The sequence below is a fragment of the Schistocerca gregaria genome, chromosome 3, assembly GCF_023897955.1.
Source record: "Schistocerca gregaria isolate iqSchGreg1 chromosome 3, iqSchGreg1.2, whole genome shotgun sequence".
NCBI classification, from domain to species: Eukaryota; Metazoa; Arthropoda; class Insecta; order Orthoptera; family Acrididae; genus Schistocerca; species Schistocerca gregaria.
Window position 1 is genome coordinate 408,934,097 of NC_064922.1, and position 9,198 is coordinate 408,943,294.

General features: G+C 42.1%; 1 long non-coding RNA gene across 1 annotated transcript; it reads left to right on the forward strand.

Annotated features, from left to right (window-relative positions):
* The first annotated feature begins 3,522 nt into the window (after positions 1 to 3,522).
* Positions 3,523 to 8,199, forward strand: LOC126355921 (uncharacterized). Its single transcript, XR_007565551.1, has 2 exons — positions 3,523 to 3,823; positions 8,021 to 8,199. It is a non-coding gene; the product is annotated as an uncharacterized LOC126355921 (long non-coding RNA).
* The last annotated feature ends 999 nt before the right edge of the window (positions 8,200 to 9,198 follow it).

The window sequence follows — 9,198 nt, forward strand, 5'->3', positions numbered from 1 at the left end:
AATAACTTCCTTCCGGATGACAACATCGTTCCAATAGATTGGCCAGCATGTTCCCCACACATGAACCCTATCGAACAGGCCTGGGATAGACTGAAAAGGGCTGTTTACGGACGACGTGTCCCAGCAACCACTCGCCGAACTGCCTTTGAGGAGTGGGACAATCTGAACCAACTGTGCCTCGATGAACTTTTGGATAGTATGCCACGACGAATAAAGGCATGCATCAATGTAAGAGGACGTGCTGCTGGGTATTAGAGGTACTGGTGTGGACAGCAATTTGGACCACCAGCTCTGAAGGTGTCGCTGCATGGTAGTAGAACATGCAATGTGTGGTTTTCATGAGCAATAAAATGGACGGAAATGATATTTATGTTGACATCTATTTCAATTTTCTGTACAGATTCCGGGAATCTCGGAACCGAGGTGATACAAAATTTTTTAGAATGTAAGGGCTGTTGAGCTGATTGTGCCACAATTCTCGCACTTGTTGGCTCTTACACTCTTGAGTAAAAATGAGAATTTATATCACCTTTAACATTACATTTTATTAATTTGAAACATCGTCAGTGGCAGCATTTTTATGTTTTATTATTTGCTTGCACGCTTTTCAGACACACTTTTAGCCAGGAGAACGTAAACAGACTCTAGTGACGCTATATTTTGTTAATTAGGTTAAAAACGTCCTTGCCAAATACAGGAATAATTTGAATTCGGGCAAGCAGACAAAACTTCCAGATGTTAGCGGACGTCAGATAAAGATGCTACGAGCCACAACACTTTAAATCAATAAAATGACACGATTTTGATGATAAAAAAACAAATTTTTAGTTGTTCAAAGGGTGAATTTTGAGTATCTTTAATAGAGCTATAAGATTTTTACGAGGTGATACTGTAACGAATATGTAGTAGTAAAACGCCGGCCAGAGTGGCCGTGCGGTTCTAGGCGCTGCAGTCTGGAACTGAGCGACCGCTACGGTCGCAGGTTCGAATCGTGCCTCAGGCATTGATGTGTGTAATGTGCTTAGGTTAGTTAGGTTTAATTAGTTCTGAGTTCTAGGAGACTGGTGACCTCAGATGTTAAGTCGCATAGTGCTCAGAACCATTTGAACCATTTTTGTAGTAATACCGTTGCTCTCCGTCTTGAATGTGAATAATACGGGGAAATTGAAGTGCTTGTACACAGAATGTTTTGTAATGATTTTAAAGGCATAATGAAGCATGCGAAAGGGAAAACAAACGTTTAGAAAATTAGATTGACAGAAAGGGCATAAAGAGCTAAGCTAAAATGGCTAAAGGACAAATTTAAGTATTTAGAAGCATTTGTCGCTAGAGGAAAGACTGATACAGCCTACAGGAAAATTAAAGAAACCTTTGGAGAAAAGAGAAGCAACTGTATGACTATCAAGGTCTTAGATGGAAAACCAATCCTAAGCAAAGAAGGGAAAGCTGAAAGGTGAGAGGAGTATATAGAGGGTATATACAAGGGTGATGAACTTGAAGGCAATATTTTAGAATGGGAAGTGGACGAAGATGGAGCTGAAATGGAAGATATGATACTGCGTGGAGAATGTGGCAGAGCTCTGAAAGATATAAGTCGAAACTCGGCCCAGATATTCCGTTAGAGCTACTGACAGCTTTGGGAGAGCCAGTCATGACATAACCCGGGATCGATTCCCGGCGGGGTCAGGGATTTTCTCTGATTCGTGATGACTGGAGTGTTGTGTGTTCTTCATCATCATTGACGCACGCAAGTCGCCGCAATGGCGTCGACAAGAAGAACTTGCAATACGGCGGCCGAACTTCCCGCTTGGGGCCTTCCGGCCAACAATGCCATACGATCAGATCATTTCATTTCTTCCATCTGGTGAGCAAGGTGTATGGGAGGGAAGAAATACCCTCAGACTTCAATAAGAATGCGAAACTTCCCATTTAAATGTAAAGAATGACTGTGCTGGTAAATTTTTACGTAATTTGATACTGAAACAGCTGAGTAACTGAGCGTACTCAGACAGTTTTCTCTTTACTTATTCAGATCATTTCTGAACTGGCACACAATACTTTAGCGCAACGCAATCTGACTTTCAATAATCCCTACAAAAGAATAGCCATGACTAACAATAACCTATCCTTCATGAATCACTTACCTCACCAAAATCTTCGTTACTAGAACTACTTCAATACAGCGAGCGGCAATACTGCCAGCCAAATAAAATATTCTAACTACTAAAGGCACTAACTACTGATAGGCATATAGTTAGCAAATAAAAGATTTTGGTAGAGAACAAACAAAGTATTTACCTTAACACTGTTCAAAAGTCATATATATTCTTGACATCGATTTTGACCAATTTCCTTTTTCTGGCGAACTCTGGCATCTCTCTCCCACATCCATCACTGCTGACGGCTCACCTCCAACTGCCCAACGCTACGGGCTGTTCACATGCAACTTCCCAACACTACACTAGCGAATAATTCAACAATGAGTCCAACCAGCCAGAGACTGCACACAGCGCAGTCAGCGATTTTAATACAGAGTGCTACGTGGCGTCACCAACATAAAAACCTAAACAGCCTACTTACAACCCGTACAGCCACCAATTTTATAAATTATTTTGGGAAGTGGCCAATACTGATAAATGCATACATTTATTTGCGCTACAAACATAAAAACCTATATAGCCTACTTAGAAATGTAATAATTACAATTACAAAGAAAGCAATTGCTGACAGGTGCGAAAATTACCGAACTATAAATTTAATGAGTCATCGTTGCAAAATACTAACGCGAATTCTTTATGGAAGAATAGAAAAACTGATAGAAGCTGATCTCCAGCAATATTAGCAAATGTAGGATTACGCGAGGCAATACTGATCCTACGACTTGGCTTAAAAAATAGGTTAAGGAAAGGCAAACCTACGTTTATAACATTTATAGAGCTAGAGAAAGTTTTTGACAGAGTTTACTGGAATACTGTCTTCGAAATTCAGAAGATAGCAGAGGTAAAGTACGGTGAGCGAAAGGCTATTTACAATTTGTACAGAAACCAGACGGCAGTTACAAGAGTCGAGGGGCATGAAGCAGCGTGGGGAAGGGAGTGAGACAGGGCTGTAGCCTATCCCCGATATTATTCAATCTGTGCGTTGAACAAGCAATTAAAGAAACCAAAGAAAAATTTGGAGTAGGAATTAAAGTCCAAGAAGAAGAAATAAAAACTTTGGGGTTTTGCCGATGACATTGTAATTCCGTCAGAGACAGCGAAGGACTTAGAAGAGAAGTCGAGCGGAATGGACATGTCTTGAAAGGAGGATATAAGATGAACATCAACAAAAACAAAACAAGAATAATGGAATATAGTAAAATGAAATCAGGATATGCCGGGAAAATTAGATTAGGAAACGAGACACTTAAAGTAGTAGATGAGTTTTGTTATTTAGGTAGCAAAATAACTGATGATGGTCGAAATAGAGTGGATATAGTCTTCGGGCTGAAGACTACAACACCAGTAAACAGACGAACTCCAGGTCAGCAAGTTAGCGGCGTAAGAATAAAACCGCTTGGCCGCTAAATGTGTTATCGCCTCCCCCTTGACCTGAGGACGCCTTGTTGGCGCTACCGTTATCACGAGACTACGCCGTGCTACCGGGGCCTACAGTATATAAGACGACACATGACAGCGGCCGGCATACCACAGCACCATGAAGTACTTCAGCGTTCACTACCTCGGCCTGCTGTTCCTCGCCTTCCTGCTACTGGTAGGCGGTGCGGTCGGCTCCACCGACAACGACAGCAGCGACGATAGTTCAGACTCGTCAGACTAGTAAGGTGAGTGCAAATTCTGTACACATTCCTGTGTAGGCAGAGCGCATCAACTGTCGCCCTTACCATATTTCACCGAGAAGAAAAATTCATGGGATACCTCTTAATAGCGTGTCGGACCTCTTCTCGCCAGGATTAGTGCAACCATTCTCTGCCTCTATAGCCGTCCATAATTACGAAAGTGTGGCCAATCCATTTGCTCAAACTGTTCGGAATGTTCTTCCAGACAATCGCGAGCAATTATGGCCCAGTAACATGGCGCATTGTCATCCATAAAAATTCCCTCATTTTTTGGTAACACGAAATACATTAATGGTTGCAAATGTAGCAGAACATAACCATTTCCAGTCTTTTATCGGTTCGGTTGGACCAGAGGACCCAGTCCATTCAATAGAAACACAATCCACACCATCAGCTCTTGTTCTTGTTGTTGTTGTGGTCTTCAGTCCTGAGACTGGTTTGGTGCAGATATCCATGCTACTCTATCCTGTGCAAGCTTCTTCATCTCCCACTATCTACTGCAGCCTACATCCTTCTGAATCTGCTTAGTGTATTCATCTCTTGGTCCCCTCTACGATTTTTACCCTCCACGCTGCCCTCCAATACTAAATTGGTGACCCCTTGATGCCTCAGAACATGTCCTACCAACCGATCCCTTCTTCTACTCAAGTTGTGTCACAAACTTCTCTTCTCCCCAATCCTATTCAATACCTCATCATTACTTATAAGATCTACCCTTCTAGTCTTCAGCATTCTTCTGTAGCACCACATTTCGAAAGCTTCTATTCTCTTTTTGTCTGAACTATTTATGTCCATGTTTCACTTCCATACATGGCTACACTCCATACAAACACTTTCAGAAACGACTTCCTGACATTTCAATCTATACTCGATGTTAACAAATTTCTCTTCTTCGGAAACGCTTTCCTTGCCATTGCCAGTCTACATTTTATATCCTCTCTACTTCGACCATCATCAGTTATTTTGCTCCCCAAATAGCAAAACTGCTTTACTATTTTAAGTGTCTCATTTCCTAATCTAATTCCCTCAGCATCACCCGACTTAATTCGACTACCTTCCATTATCCTCGTTTTGCTTTTGTTGATGTTCATCTTATATCCTCCTTTCATGACACTATCCATTCCGTTCAACTGCTCTTCCAAGTCCTTTGCTGTCTCTGACAGAATTACAGTGTCATCGGCGAACCTCTAAGTTTTTATTTCTTCTCCATGGATTTTAATACCTACTCCGAATTTTTCTTTTGTTTCCTTTACTGCTTGCTCAATATACAAATTGAATAACGTTGGGGAGAGACTACAACCCTGTCTCACTCCCTTCCCAATCACTGCTTCCCTTTAATGCCCCTCGACTCTTATAACTGCCATCTGGTTTCTGTACAAATTGTAAATAGCCTTTTGCTCCCTGAATTTTACCCCCGCCACCTTCAGAATTTTAAAGAGAGTATTCCAATCAACATTGTCAAAAGCTTTCTCTAAGTCTACAAATGCTAGAAACATAGGTTTGTCTTTCCTTAATCTAGCTTCTAAGATAAGTCGTAGGGTCAGTATTGCCTCACCTGTTCTAATATTTCTACGGAATCCAAACTGATCTTCCCCGAGGTCGGCTTCTACCAGTTTTTCCATTCGTCTGTAAAGAATTCGCGTTAGTATTTTTCTGACGTGACGTATTAAACTGATAGTTTGGTAATTTTCACATCTGTGAACGCCTGCTTTCTTTGGGATTGGAATTATTATGTTTTTCTTGAAGTCTGAGGGTATTTCGCCTGTCTCATACATCTTGCTCACCAGATGGTAGAGTTCCAACTGAAATCAAGACTCAACTGACCAGGCCACATTTTTCCAATCGTCTACAGCCGCTTCCCGTAGGACGGCGCTTTCGTGCATAGACGCGGAGAAATAGTGAATGAAATTACAATGAAATGAACACCCTTAGCTGCTTACAGGCGTTGACACATGTCAACGGGAACAGTTGTAAATGTGGGCCCCGACCGCGACTCGAACCCGGGATCTCCTGCTTACATGACTGACGCTCTATCCATCTGAACCACAGAGGAAACAGAGGATAGAACGACTGCAAGGATTTATCTCTGGCACGCCTCCCGCGGAACCCACATTCTCAACGTAAGCAGCTAAGGGTGTCCGAAAGAACAAATACCATCTTAGTATAGAAATAGTGAATCATGGAGGGGATGAGGATTACGCATGCTTGGCGGCAGAGAGCGGGCAAACGGAAGTCCGTGCTGCCGAACTGTGTTGCTGTGGACAACAATCAGGTTCGTTTGCCTTCGGTACTTCTTGTTATACTTTCAAATCCATGATGGAGTAATACATTATAAACCGATTCGTTAGGTTTCAGTAGTTCTAGGTTCTAGGGGACTGATGACCATAGATGTTAAGCCCCATAGTGCTCAGAGCCATTTGAACCATTTTCCTGAGAAATCAGTACCCAGAACAACCACCTCTGGAGGTAATAACGGCATTAATACGCCTGGGCATTGAGTCAAACAGAGATTGGATGGCGTGTACAGGTACAGCTGCTTCAACACGATACCACAGTTCATCAAGAGTAGTACTGGCGTATTGTGACGAGCCAGTTGCTCGGCCACCATTCACCAGCCGTTTTCAGTTGGTGAGAGATCTGGAGAATGCGCTGGCCAGGATAGCAGTCGAACATTTACTGTATCCAGAAAGGCATTTGCAGGACCTGAAACATGTGGTCGTGCATTATCCTGCTGAAATGTGGGGTTTATCAGGGATAGAATGAAGGGTAGAGCCACAGGGTCGTAACACATCTGAAATGTAACGTCCACTGTTCAAAGTACCATCAATGCGAACAAGAGGTGACCGAGACATGTAACCATTGGCACCCCATACCATCACGCCGGGTGATACGCCAGTATGGCAATGACGAATACACGCTTCCAATGTGCGTTCACCGCAATGTCGCCAAACACGGATGCGACCATCATGATGCTCTAAACAGAACCTGGATTCATCCGAAAAAATGACGTTTTACCATTGGTGCACCCAGGTTCATCGTTGAGTACACCATTGCACACGCTCCTGTCTGTGATGCAGCGTCAGGGTAACCGCAGCCATGGTCTCCGAGCTGATAGTCCATGCTGCTGCAAACGTCGTCGAACTGTTCGTGCAGATAGTTGCTGTCTTGCAAACGTTGACTCAGGGATCGAGACGTGGCTGCACGATCGGTTACAGCCATGCGGACAAGATGCCTGTCATCTCGACTGCTAGTGATACGAGGCTGTTGAGATCCAGCACGGCGTTCCTTATTACCCACCTGAACCCACCGATTCCATATTCTGCTAACAGTCATTGGATCTCGACCAACGCGAGCGGCAATGTCGCTATACGAAATTCCGCAATCGCGGTAGGCTACAATCCGACCTTTATCAAAGTCGGAAACGTGATGGTAAGCATTTCTCCTCCTTACACCAGGCATCACCAGAACGTTTCACCAGGGAGCGCCGGTCATCTGCTGTTTTTGTATGAATTATCAGTTGGAACCTTTCCTCATGTCAGCACGTTGTAGGTGTCGCCACCGGCGCCAACCTTGTGTGAATGCTCTGAAAAGCTAATCATTTGCATATCACAGCATCTTCTTCCTTTCGGTTAAATGTCGCGTCTGTAGCACGTTACCTTTGTAGTATAGCAATTTTAATGGCCAGTAGTGTAATTAAGATGTACTTCACACATCGCCATGTCGAGTTGCTAAGTATATTTATTTAGATGTAAAAGAGGGTCTGAAACTTCGAATCTTGCCAGGTGAAATAAATGTGTAAATAAGTAAGCAAATTGTGTTAAAGAGTTGCCCACTACGTTCGTGGTACCTATGCTTTGCAATGGATTGCCATACAGGCCGCGCGTCTGTAAAATATAGATGATAGATACTTCCATGCCAGGTTTTGTCGAGTCTAGAACCTATGACACACAACCCCGTGATAAAAATTCATGCCCTTGTCTGTTTATATCGATTTGCTTGCTGAATTCCTATGTTCCTGTTATTCAACACTTATATCCGAAAGTTAAGGAATAAACAATCGCGCCACTGGAATATGATAGAGGTATACTAAATTTTAAGTTTCGTTTAGCTACTCGTCAAGTAACACTTGTTATTAGTTGTGCCTAGACGTTCAGTAATCACAGTGTATTGTTTCCATTACAGGTTGTAGCAGCTTTTGTGTCAACCAGTGCCAAATGTCATCGCTGCCATCTCAGCCCATGAAGCCGTCAGTCTTTCAACGTTACAGCACTCATCGCTACTCATGAGGAAATAGTTTTTACATTATTTTATACTTGCATCGCCCATTATTTTAATAAAGTCATCTGCAATCCAAAACTCTACATACATGTTAAAGAGTATATTTATTGACTGCCACACTAACTATAACAAATATTTTTTTTTATACCTGGTTAATGTGCCCCAGCTTTTTTAGATCAAGGTGTCACCAAAAGCAGTTACGAAACAAAAATGGAAACAATCCTCACTACGAATATTTAATTGCTTCTTTACGCACGAACGCTGACGAAAATACAGATGTATCTGAAACTTCATTCTTTAAACAGACAAAGAAAACGAATAATCTGAAACGATACACAGATACACAATGGATGGAGAAACGCCAGTATCTCTAGGGATGTAATGAAAATTTCTTCGAAAGAGGTAGTGTAGGTGACGAGAAAGAATGGCTTCATTAAACGATAAATACATCGTACAGCAATATCAAATGGTATAATATTTACCACCATCAGTTGCAATGAAAATCTTTATTACAGCTGCAAGTTTCGATTGTTACAAATGATCATCAGCTTTCCAGCTGTTTGTCTGGATACATACGTGACGTTTTATCACATTCCATAAAACGTCAGACACGCAATGTCGCCAACAGAACCGAGTTCATAGAATTCCCATAGACTAAGTGTACTGTCTAAGGAAAAGAGAGGAACCACCGTGTAGCGAAAATCCTTTATTGTATTTCTCTGCCTCGGCGTATACAAAGTCGAAACTGGTTTGACAATATTCTAGCTACTCTATTGGCTTCGCAAGACTTTATCATTTTCGTTAGGGCTACTAGCAGATACTGATAAAACGGTAAAGGAGACTTCATTTACATTTCACTCGATCATAATTTACTCTGAGCTCGTTACGTTCGAGCAGATTTTCTGCTCTGATCTCTTCAGCCATTCTGTTTGACTCATATCATCAAGCTGCTTTGGAATTTCATACATTTCAAAAGCAACAGATGTTGTCGTATTCATTTACAGTATGTCGTGTACATATTAACAAATTGTTTCAATTGCGCGTTTGAGTTTTGAGAAAATATCTTCCATGTAGGAAGAATA